This window comes from Eumetopias jubatus, unplaced genomic scaffold (genome assembly GCF_037043125.1).
Source record: "Eumetopias jubatus isolate StellerSeaLion01/CBP00866 unplaced genomic scaffold, mEumJub1_p1.0 scaffold_8, whole genome shotgun sequence".
NCBI classification, from domain to species: Eukaryota; Metazoa; Chordata; class Mammalia; order Carnivora; family Otariidae; genus Eumetopias; species Eumetopias jubatus.
The window spans coordinates 95,569,707-95,582,397 of NW_028274814.1; the positions used below are offsets into that span (position 1 = coordinate 95,569,707).

Genomic DNA, 12,691 nt, shown 5'->3' on the forward strand with positions numbered 1-12,691 from the left:
GTCCGAATACAGCTACTTTTAAAATGTTTGGATATTTGTTTTCCTTCCCAGTCTCTGTTCTATACATTAAAAAAAAAAACAACATCATTTTGATCATAGTGTTGTGAAGATTATGCTTCTTTTATATCTTTTAAAATTAAATTTGTTTCAGATGTTTCTCCCTGCAAATAAAAATGTACTCTTCAGTACAGGGTTTCTTACTGGGGTAATGAAAATGTTCTGGAATAATATGGCGGTGATGGTTATACAACTTTGTGAATATAGTAAAAAACCACTAAATTTTACACTTTAAAGGGGTGAATTTTATGACATATGGATTATACCTAAAAACTACCCTTCAGGATACTAAATCTTGGTAAGAGTAAAACCCAATTGAGTACTGATGTTTTAGAATATGAAAATGTGCTGAGACATTACGATGTACCTAGAAGAAATGATCTGATAGAATACTGTTTTTGTAATAAAAATAATAACTTTTATAAATATTTTAATAAAAATATTAAAATACTTTTATTATTAGAGACTTATTGTCTCTTAAGTTTTGGTAATACCAAATGTCATGGTATTCTGAATGTACTCCATCAGCATTTTGCTAACTTTTTATTTTTAAGAGGCTTCCTGTTTTGAAACTAACATTTCAACTTTTCTACCTGAAATTTTTTTAGGAACAGAATTGTATCTGTTTTTCTCAGAAGAGAATTCCACAAGGTAAGAAATTGTTAATATAGTAATAAAACAAATATAGTTGAATATAGGCTTAATTGCTCTTGATTTTTTTAATCCTTTCCCTTATATTTATTTCATATTTCTTGATTATTAGAATTATTATTAGATTATTACAAGATTATCACAAATTTATTAGCTCCTCCTTTACTACCTCAGAATTTGCAAACAAGGTGCACCTCATCTTATTTGAAGTTAAGATTAAAAGGGTGTGATAAAAGTAGTCACCTTTGGAACTCAAGTACTGCTTTTCATGGCATCCTTGTTCTTAGCATTATTAAGGAACTTAGCATCCTTAGGATTGGGTTTGTCCATTTTAGGAAAAAAGTTTTCTTCTTCCCTTGGGGCCCATTCAACTTTTACCTCAGTGGACATTACCTAAATGACTTGGGGTGGTAGAGGAGTCCTAGAAGCTCTTTTAGGGGCTTTAAGTTAAGGGAGATTATTTACCTATGTTTCCACCAATGAAAATTACAGAACTCCTACATTTAGTTTAAAAAGTGGAATGCTTTCTCCTAGGTAGATAATAAAATATTTAGTCACATTTAGTATTAAAAAAATCTGATCATCTTTACAATGAATTTTAAATCAACATTGATTTAGATTGTTATACTTTTTAGACTTCTGAAGGATGAAATGTTCAAATGAGTAGATAGTAAAATCACCTATTGGTGTGCTTAAAATCAATTGCTTGGCTGTAAGAAGTTACATTGTTTAAATTTTCTCAGGAACTCTTTGGTACAGGTAGTAGTGATCACTGCAGATGAATTTAATCTGTCAACTGGAAAATGCTTATAAAGTGAATTATTCAGATCAGTAACTCTTTCTCATTTATTGTCCTTTGTGCTGAGGGGAACATGCACTCTCAAATACATCTTTCCCACCTATTTTTGAAATTGCTACAGGTTTAATCAGGTCAGTTTTCATCCTGATAACTGAAAACAAAGGGTTAAAATAAAGAGACCCGTTGGCTGCTGAGGAGAGAATGGGTGAGCAAAGCATCATTAGTTTTCACTTCCAAGTTTCTTGTGAAGCTTTTCCCCTATATTCTTCTTCTGTCTCTAGAGGGTAAAGGGAGGGAGTTGTGGAACCTGTGTGTAGCACTATCTGATCCTCCAGGGCACTACTCAAAGGCAGTACTTCAGGAGAAATCCAGATCGTTCTTTTCCTGGACCATTGTGCTTAAAGTGAAAACAGAAATTTCAGAAGATTTAATCATAGTGAACTTGATCTGTTACATTCTGTCCCTGTTCTTTGGGCAAATGAAGTTTGAATTCTTAAACATTAATACAGTCTATGATACGGTGATGGTGGATCGTACTACTGTCTGGTACCCTTAGGCCTCTCCTGTAAGTGTTGGGTAAATATTTATTTTTATAAAAGCCAAGATTCTTTCATAGCCTTTTTTTTTAAGATTTTATTTATTTATTTGTCAGGGAGAGAGAGAGCACAAGCAGGGGGAGCGGCAGGCAGAGGGAGAAGCAGGCTCCCCGCTGAGCAAGGAGCCTGATGTGGGACTCGATTCCAGGACCCTGGGACCATGTCCCGAGCCAAAGGCAGACGCCCAACTGACTGAGCCACCCAGGTGTCCCCATAGCTTTTTCAGAGTAGAAGATAATCAAGGCAAGATTATTCATATCTATATAGTATCATCCTCCTACACAGTCAGAGGTATTAAAAGGACAATGACAACTTTAATAAAAATTACTGTTCACTGTACACTAGCAAATAGTTAAAATGATAAATTTTATGTTACATATGCTTTACCACAATTTAAAAATTTGTTTAAATTTTTGAGCAACTCTGTTTACTATGAAAGAGGATGGTTATGTTTCAAGTATCAGTTTTTAACCTCAAGTACAGGAGTATTGAGTTAATGATATTCCTCAGTTTGTGTCATACCCATCATCATTGGTTCATTAAAGGACTGTTTTTCTGTTTTCCTTTATAACTAGTCCCCATATAAGTGACCTTTTAATATATTTGATATGTATCCCTTTATGTCTTATAAAAGGTTTTATTATTTCATGTATTTTAAATTATACATTAGATCTTAGTCGAATTCTTATAGTCCCCTTCACCTACCTCCCTCTTTATTTCTAAGATTAGGCCACGTTGCTGAGTGCTCATCTAATTTGTTTTGTCTAACTGGTACATTGTGCTTTAGGTTATTTATTAAAATGAAACTGTTAATGTAAAATTCCTTAAGTGTATGAGGAACATTAATGAGCATTTAAGAAAATGAGCATTTTAGAAATGAGCATTTAATTAAATGAGCATTTAAGAAAAGTCCCAATTTGTGGTCATTTTTTTTATATCAGAATTGAATCTGAAGAATGGAATTAGATGCTGTGGAAGATAAGAGGAAATATAAACATCTGTTCCAAAGGCTAAGAGTCTGTTAGAACAATCAAAGGAAAGAATTGTGGGGCCTAACAAAAACATGTATTTTTCTTCTAGAAACAGTGTGTTAAAATGCTCGAATCTCCAGTGTTAGCCACAAAAGCTTAATAGTTGAAAGATAGCAGTAATATTTTGGAACTTCTACATTACCTATTACTTTTTAATTTCTACATTGTATTATATTTGAACATTCATCTTTTTTTTTCTTCTATTTCTTTGAGGCATAACTATGTTCTGTGAATTCTCATCACTGAATCTAATACAGAGTAAGAAGAGTACAAATGCAGGTTTCTAAATTTGGTATGCAGAAATGTAATTTCATCTGTAGTAGCACATTATCAGCAAAAGCAACTTCTCTTGGATCCCCTAACTAGAAACTACCAGAGAGTGGGAACTTTAGAAGCTCCAGGTCCATGGTGATGGTATGTCTTGCAGCAATGAAGAGGAAAGAGAGAGGAACACTCCTATGAGAGGAGAGGGTGATCCCTGACTTTAGAAGAAGGATAATGATAGCTGCGATTGGATCAGGGAAGGGCTTCCAACAGATAGAAAAATCTAAAGGTACCTTGTCGGGAGCAGTTTGTGTGGGAGGAGGATCTTAGGGGCACTTAGTTCTGGGGTCTAAGAGAAAATGTGTTACTGATTCAGTAATGGAATGGAAAAGGGGTAAGAGAATTCATGTTTGCTAAAAGTGAAGCCAATGTTGAGGTTTATTTATTTATTTATATGTCAACACCTAAGTATTTATAAGATCTTTGATGGGAAGACCAACAACTCTGCAAGTTGTTATTGAGTTAGTATCCCATGCATTGTTGAATACTCCCCACACAACAGTTCAGAGAATTAGACATCAGGTAACATAGTCCCTTTTTCTAGTTTCATTAGTTTCTGAGTATTTTATACGGCATAGTAATTTCATTATTCTCACTTTGTTATCTTAAGAGATGGCATAAATAAAACAGTATTCTCATTTTACAAATGATGAAACTAGGAGCGGAGTGAGCTTTAGGTTCTTTTTACTAATCTGTACTGCCACCCTGTCAACTGATATTTTCTCGATATAGAATATTTAATTACTAGTTTTAACATAAAAAATGTTTCTAACCTGGAAGAACCTCGTAGCCTAAAAAGTTTTAAAAACACACATATACCAACAAAAATCTAGCCAACGAATAATTACTGATAGTCACTTAACCTTAAGGTTCATTAAAATAGCTTTAATAAACTAACTTGAATTTTGTCCTCTACTGTTATATAGAACATTATTTCAAAAATCATTCCAATTTGGGGCACCTGGGTGGCTCAGTCTGTTAAGCGTCTGCCTTCAGCTTAGGTCATGATCTCAGGATCCTGGGATCCAGCCCCACGTGGGCCTCTCCACTCAGCGGGGAATCTGCTTGTCCTTCTCCCTCTGCTACCCACCCCCACTCATGCACTTGAGCGCTCCCTCTCAAATAAATAAAATCTTAAAAAAAATTTCCAACTTACAACAAATGCCATAAATTTAATTTTTTTAAGTTTAGAATATGCCTGTTTACTTAAGGATTAGGTGTCTAGTTTTGATGGATGGGAGAATTAGAATTCCCAGTTTGTGGGAATGGAACGAGCAATTTGATCTCACATATTTCAGAATATGGTAATCCCTTCCCCCCAGATCATTTGTTTGTAGTATGAAAATCAGGAAAAGTGTGTTATAAACCTGTATCTTTTCTCCTGAGTGACTTAATTTGGTTCAGGCCCAGCTTTAGTGGTATAAGTACAGATCAAGTTTGGTTTTGAGTAATCCAGTTTTATCCTGGGGCATTCTAGGTCTGGAGTGCCTTTGGATATACTAACCATTTGGTTTCAATACCTCGTTGACATTTGATCCTGTGGAAAGATTGTGAGAGATTTCACATGTAGGTGGTGGGATAAAGGAACACAGATTGACTCATAGTCTATTGAGTAGATTGGAGTTATAGGACTTTGAAGTTTAGCAGTGTTATTGTTATTCAAAAATAGGCTATGGTGTTAAAAAGACAGGTCTTCTGACTCTGATTTCTTACTGTATATTAAGACTTCAAATGTAATTTAAGTAAATTTGAACTTTAAAAAATGTGGATAACTTTATCTTTTTATGAAAGAATACAGTTATTTCAGATACCTTTTTTGTTTCAGGTTCCAGTCTTTAGAATTCCATATGAGCTGCCTTTTTTTTTTTTTTAACTGCTTGCTTTCAGATTTAAAAAAGAAAAACAAAACCAAAAAACCAAAAACTCAGAATAGGTTGAAACCTGACACAAATTGCTGCCACAGAACAAAAGTGCTGATCAAGTTAAATCAACCCCTGTAATGTGTATTGAAAGGAAAACCTCTCCTCTCTCTCCCAGTTTGAAGAACAAGCATTTTTCCTGCCAAGAAGGGCTGACTTTAAATGGACCAGCTGTCCATATTAGGAGCATTGGGTTGCTAAGGTGACCATGGCTGTTTGGAGAAGAATGCAGCTGAGAGGGCAAGTTCTTGATGTGTGAGCTGAGGGAAGGAATGTGGTGTGATTGTGCATCATTCCTCCTAATCACATGCTCACAAAGTGCTGTGTGGGCAGCATGTAGAAACTACAAATCTGAGTGCTAGAGCTTGTGTGTGGTTAAAATCGTTTTGTTTTCATGTGAGCCAGAGGCTTACAGTTTAGATTGAAAACATCTACCTTGTATGTATGTGTGTTGTGTGTTTTGGATGAAGGGGAGGGTGTTTGATGGTAGATATGTTGGGAATGAATTTATTTGGTATGTTGGACACATACTTTCTATTTGTAAAACAAAAATTATCTTGGGATAAGTGTTCTTTCCAACTCATCCTTTTCAGTCATATATACAGTGTTATTAGTTCCCCAAGTGAATGATGTGTTCATCATTCACTTGGGGAACTAAGAAAGTTCACAAGAAACTTGGACACTTTTAGTTTCAAAATTATTTGAAAGTCCTAAGAATATGTTATCTATTTGGTCCATTTCTGCCCTCCACACCCTTTTTTTTTTTTTTTTTTGTATAGTTCTTACTCTTCCCAAGGGAGATCTTATCTTAATACATTGTGTTTCTTCCCTGAAGCATCCCAAGATAGGTTTGGCATTTAGTAAAAATGCCAAATTGGAAAGACCAGCCTTTGGATCTCTGGTTCAAGGAACAGTGGGAAGTGTCCTCCAACTAACAAGGCCATTTACCTGAAACACTATTTAGATTTTACCATGGACATCATTGCTAATATTTGAAATGAGATATAGCCACATACATTGGTATAGACACTTACTGAATGAACCGTGAGGCTTTTTGTTTTTTTACCCTTGCTAACAAATCCTGACAGTAACACATTGAACTTAAATGAGAGCATAAATGTGCAATATCTTGAAGATGTGAAGTCATTGGACATTGGCAGCTCTGTATTACATTAACATCATATTCTTAATCAGATAGTCTACTTGCTTTGATAAAATTGCTGTTGAATTGATTACTTTATAAAATATGGAGGGAAATTAAAAGATTAAAGTAATTTCAATATTGAATTCAGTTGGTTATTCTCATGGTATACCTTGATAAACTTTTGATGGCGTTCTCTATCAACTAAATGCTTTATGGTTTTGCCTTTCACATTTAATTCTCAAATCTCCTAGTAGTTGGTTTTTGTTACAGGTATGGGTTATGAATTCACTCTTTCCATCTGTTTATTAAAATTGTTCTTCATTTCTTCCCTGATATGTGAAATTTCCTGTCATAAATCAAGTTTTCATATATAGGTAGTTTTATTTCTGTACCACTGATTTTGTTTAGCTCTGAATCATTACTGTACTATCTTAGATATCTCAGATACTCAGTTCTGTTTCTTGTCTTGTTCATGACCTCAAAAAAATGCTTTCAAATTTCACCATTTAAAATGATACTTGTCATTTTTTTAAATGATGGCCTTTACCAGATTAAAGAAGTTTCATTCTATTCTTACCTGGCTAGGACTTTTATCTCTTCATTTTAAATCATGAATAGATGTTGAACTATATTGAAAGGCTTTTGTATAACTTCAGCAATGATTAAAATGTTTTCCCCTTAATTTGTTGATGTAGTCAGTTACATTGATTTTCAGATTCGGTTAACTCAGCATTGCTGGGATAAACCCAATTTAGTCATGTATGGATTATCTTTTTTATAAATTATTGGATCTAGTTTGCTTACATTTTGTTTAGGATTTTTCTATTAGAGTTCATGAGTCCAATTGGCTTTTATTTTTCCATTCTTATATTTTCCTGATCAGGTTTTTAACATACCTTTTTAAATGTTAGTTGTGTTAAAATATACCTATTATAAAGTTTACCATCTTACCCATTTTTAAGTATATGGTTTAGTGTAGTGTTAAGTATATTCACATTGGTTGTGAAGCTAATCTCTAGAACTTTTTCATCTTGCAAAACTGAAACTCTGTACCCATTAAACACTCTTCATCTCCTCCTGCCCATTACCCTGGCAACCACCATTCTTTCTATTTTTATGAGTTTGATTACTGTAGATACCTCCGAGAAGTGAAATCATACCGTATTTATCTTTGTGTCTGGCTTTTCACTTAGCATAATGTTGTAGCATGTACCAAAATTTCCTTTTTAAGGCTGAATAATATACCATTGTATGTATGAACATTTTGTTATCCGCTCATCTGTTAGTGGACAAGTATGTTGCTTCCACCTTCTGGCTATTGTGAATAATGCTGCTATGAACACATATGTACAAATATCTCTTCTACATGCTTCTTTAAATTCTTTTGGATATAGACCCAGAATTGGTATTGCTGATAATGTGGTAATTCTATTTTTAATTTTTTAAGGAACTGCAGTCCTGTTTTTCATAGCAGCTACACCATTTATGTTCCCACCAGCAGTACAGAAGGGTTCCAATTTCTCCATATACTTGTCAACACTTATTTCCGTTCTTTTTTTTTTTTAAAGATTTATTTATTTGAGAAAAAGAGTGTGCGTGTGTGTGCACACAAGCAGGGGGAGGGCAGAGGGATAGGGAGAGAAACAGGCCCCCTGCTGGGAGCAGAGCCTGCTGTGGGGCTTGGGGCGCCGTCTCAGGACCCTGAGATCAGGACCTGAGCCGAAATCATGAGTCAGATGCTGAACCGACTGAAGCTGCCCAGGCACTCCCATTTTCTGTTTTTTTGATAGTAGCCATTCTAATGGTTGTGAAGTAGTACCTCATTGTAGTTTTGATTTGCATTTCCTTAGTAACTAGTGTTGTTGAGGATCTTTCCCTATAATGGTTGGCCATTTGTGTATTTTCTCTGGAGAAATGTCTGTTCAAGTCCTTTGCCCATTAATCAGGTTACTTGTGTAGTTGTTACTGTTGTTGCTGAGTTGTAGGAATTCTTTATATATTCTGGATATTAACACCTTATCAGATATATGATTTGTAAATATTTTCTCCTGTGTCATAGGTTGCCTTTTCAGGCTGTTAATTATTTCCTTTGATGCACAGAAGTTTTTAATTTTGATGTAGCTCAATTTATCTGTTTTTACTTTTGTTGCCTCTGGTTTTAGTATCATAGCCAAGAAATTATTGTCAAATCCAGTATCATGAATCTTTACCCCTAGCTTTTTTCTGAGAGTATTATACTTTTAGGTCTTATATTTAGGACTTTATTTTGAGTTAATTTTTGAATAAACTGTAAGGTAAGGGTCCAAGTTCATTCTTTTGCATGTGGATATCTCGTTATCTCAGCACCATTTGTTGAAACCATGGTCTTTTCCTCCATTGAATGGTGTTGGCATCCTTTATCCTGGTTGGGTTTTGATATGAATTAGAACATGTTTTTCTTTTTTACTATTCTCTAGAAGAATTTGTTTAAAATTGTAATTTTTAAATTTTTTTAAGTTTGTTTTTCCTCCACCATTTAGTGGGACTTACCTGTAAAACTCTCTGGGTTTGATGATTTTTTTAGTGGAAAGATTTTAAACTGTAACTGTTTGTTTTTTGTTTTTTTTTTAGGGTTTACTTATTTGAGAGAGAGAGCGAGAGAGAGAGAGCATGAGCGGGGAAGAGAGGGAGAAAGCGGTTCTCGATGCGGGGATCATGATCTGAGCCAAAGGCAGACATTTAACCTACTGAGCCACCCAGGCGCCCCACTGTTTGAATTTTTTTAATAATTATTTTTCTGTTTAGATTCTCTATTTCTTATTTTTAAATGCTCAGTTGATTTATTTGCCCTTTAAAAACTGATATATAATTCACATATAAAATTCACCCCTTTAAAATGTAAAATTCAGGTTATTTTTAATATTTCCAAAATTGTATAACCATCTCCAATATCTGATTCTAGAACATTTCATCATCGTCAGAAGAAGCCCTGTACCCATTAGCAATCACTCTCTCTTCTCCCTTACCCCATCCCTGACAACCAGTTATCTACTTTCTTTATAGATTTGCCTATTCTGGGCATTTCCTATAAATAGAAATATATAATATGTGGCCTTTTTTGTCTAGGATCTTTCACTTAGTGTAATGTTTTCAAGGTTTATTCACATTGTAGCCAATATCAGTACATCTTTCCTTTTTTGTCAGAATATTATTACATTGTGTACATATACCACATTTTGTTTATCCATTAATCAGTTGACACACATTTGGACTGTTTCAATTTTTTGACTATTATGAATACTGCTATGAATCTCCAAATACAAGTTTTTGCGTGCACAGATTTTTCAGTTATTTTGGTTATGTATCTAGGAATAGAATTGCTGGGCTCATATGGTAACGCCATATTTAACCTTTTTAGCATCTGCCAAACTGTTTTCCAAAGCAGTTGCACCATTTTACAGTCCCACAAACCAGTGTGTGAGGGTTCTAGTGTCTCCATATCCTAGCCAACACTTGTTATTGTCTGTCTTTTTGATTATAGCCGTCCTAGCGGGTGTGAAGTGGAATCTGTGGTTTTGATGTGCATTTTCCTAATGACTAGTGATGTTGAGTATCTTTTCCTGTGCTTATTGGCCATTTGTATAACTTCTTTGGAAAAATATATACTTAAAGCTTTTGTCCATTTTAAAATTGGGTTGTCTTTTTATTGTTGAGTTGTAAAAGTTCTGTATATATTCTGGATACTAGACTCTTCAGATATATGGTTTCCAGATGCTTTCTCCAGCTCTTTGGATTGTCTTTTCATTTTATTTCACTGTGTCCTTTGAAGCACAAAAGTTTTTTATTTTGATGAAGTCCAGTTTATCTGTTTTTTCTTTTGTTGTTTGTGATTTTGGTATCATATCAAAGAAACTTTTGCCTAAAGGTCATGAAGATTTGTGTGCTATGAGTTTTATGGTTTTAGCTCTTACATTTAGGTCTTTGATCCATTTTGAGTTAATTTTTATTTATAGTATAAAGTAGAGGTTCCAATTTATTATTTTGCAATTGGAAATCCAGTTGTCCCAGCACCCTGTGTTGAAGAGACCATTCTCACATCAAATTATCTAGGCTCCCTTTTTGACTATAAATATATGGATTTATTTTTGGTTTCTCAATTCTGTTTCATTTGATCTATATTTCTCTTCTAGCCAGTACCACTCTTGGTGATTTGATGCTTGATGACAGTAGCTTTATGGTAAGTTTCAAAATTGGAAAGTGTGAGTTCTAAATCTTTTTGATTCATTTTTAATAGATTGTATTTTCTAAAAACTTTTAAAAGATCTTTCCAAACTTTCAAATTTGTTGCCATAAAATTGTCCACAGTATCCTCTTATCAGCTTTATCTCTGTAACATCTGTAATCATGTTTCCTTCCTTTTTTTTTTTTAGTTTTTCTTTTTCCCAATTAGTTTTTCCAGAGGTTTATTATTTTAATTACTCTTTCAGAGAATGAACTTCTAGTTTATCATCTTGTAAATATTTTATGTCCTTTTAGGTCCTGCTATTTATTATTTCTTTCTACTTTCTCAGAACTTTTAGGTTTTTGTTTTTTTCTGTCCTTTTACAAGGACTTGAATTTGGATTTTTAGTGTTTAAATTTGCCTCTAAGTGTCATTTGAGCCTCCTTCCTACAAGTTTTGATATACAGTATTTTTGTTTTTTTTCATTAAAAAAACTTCGGGATCATGACCTGAGCTTAAGGCAGACGCTTAACCGACTAAACCACCCAGGCGTCCCCAATGATGAACTTCTTAATGACCTTGTCCTTTGCAAGCCTTGGATGCAGTTAATGTAGCAAGTAGGCTGTATATGGCTGCAGCCCTTTTTGACACAACCATTGTACCTTCCTTTCATGGTCATCTTGGAAACAAGGGCTCTATAATTCTGATGACATATATTAGGCCTTCTTAATCTATTTTCCATGTTTCTTCCCCCTTTTCATCTTTTTCCTTTTCTACAAATTCATTTAAGGCTTGCTTGTAGTTATAAATTCTTACAGGAGATATTTTTCATCCTTCTGCCAGCACCAAGGTCAAGGAGGCAAGTGTGCTTGTTCTCAGCTTCTGCTGAGTAGGTTTACCGTTCATTCAGCTCTACTTTGCAGGTGTAGCCTTTTGGATTTTCAGCTACACGCAAAGTTCTTTGATTACATTCCCCTATTGGAGAGTCTCAGGGTATACAGCCTGCCTCCAGCACCAGCGCTGTAGTTTTCAAAGTAGTGTTGTGAGGTGACCTGCAAGTCAAGAGCCACCTTCCAGAGCTTCTGTGTGCATTTGTGCCAAATTAGGAAATTTAAAAATACTAAAGAAATATTTATACAGCATTCTAGATTTAGGCAATAGATCCAGTCTGGGTATCTAACCTATCATGTTGCCAGAAATGGAAATCCTTGATCCATTTCAAATAAACGTACATTTAGGTAAGATTTATGTAATAAATATGGCACAGAATTCCCACCAGCAGGCATCCATTAAATAAGGCTCCTAATTCTATAAGTTTGGATAATTCATTCCTTTTTTTGTGTGTAAGGTACACACACACACACACACCCATACTTAATTTTCTGATTTAACCAACTTAAGGTCTGTTTTAAATTGGACAAGATGGGTTTTCCTGAACTTGCTTAGTATCTGTGGCAGTGGAAAGAGTACTACTTCCTTTAGGTAGGGAGCCCTTGTGTGAGTAGCAATAAGATAGGGGAAAAGGGGAGTCATACCCAGGTATTCTGAACTAGTGAAAGAACAGTTGTACCATTCATCTCCCCTTTAGTGCAGATGACTCGTAGTAAGTTGGGGGCAACATTATAGGCCATCTTTGTCTTACAAATTGATTGTTACAAGAAGTTTGTTAGACTGTTGGAACGGATGTGTGAGGGCACACCAAGCATGACCACATTTAATATGAAACATAAAAGAAAATCTTGCTTAGGATTTTGACCCTCATTTTTTTCTTTTAGAAAAAGTGATCCTGGTAGCCCCTTATTCTTGCAGAGGCTTCCTCTTTCTGAGAGTACTGCAGCTTCATTTTTTCCTTGAGGCCAGGAAGCTAGTCCTTTTTGGCTACTTGGATCTCCCAAAGCAGCCTTAAAGCTTACTTCTCTGTTGAGAGAAGGCTCTGAAAAGATTTATCTTCTCTGAAACTATTAATATT

The 12,691-nt window shown here is 34.7% G+C and overlaps 1 protein-coding gene across 2 annotated transcripts in view; it reads left to right on the plus strand.

Annotated features, from left to right (window-relative positions):
* Positions 1 to 12,691, plus strand: part of FRS2 (fibroblast growth factor receptor substrate 2) — a 105,174-nt gene that overhangs the window by 48,993 nt on the left and 43,490 nt on the right. For both annotated transcript variants that reach the window (XR_015768725.1, XM_028110876.2), the window contains exons 3-4: positions 666 to 708; positions 10,691 to 10,737. The gene's annotated coding sequence lies outside the window, so the exon portion shown is untranslated. The remainder of the gene's footprint in view (positions 1 to 665; positions 709 to 10,690; positions 10,738 to 12,691) is intronic.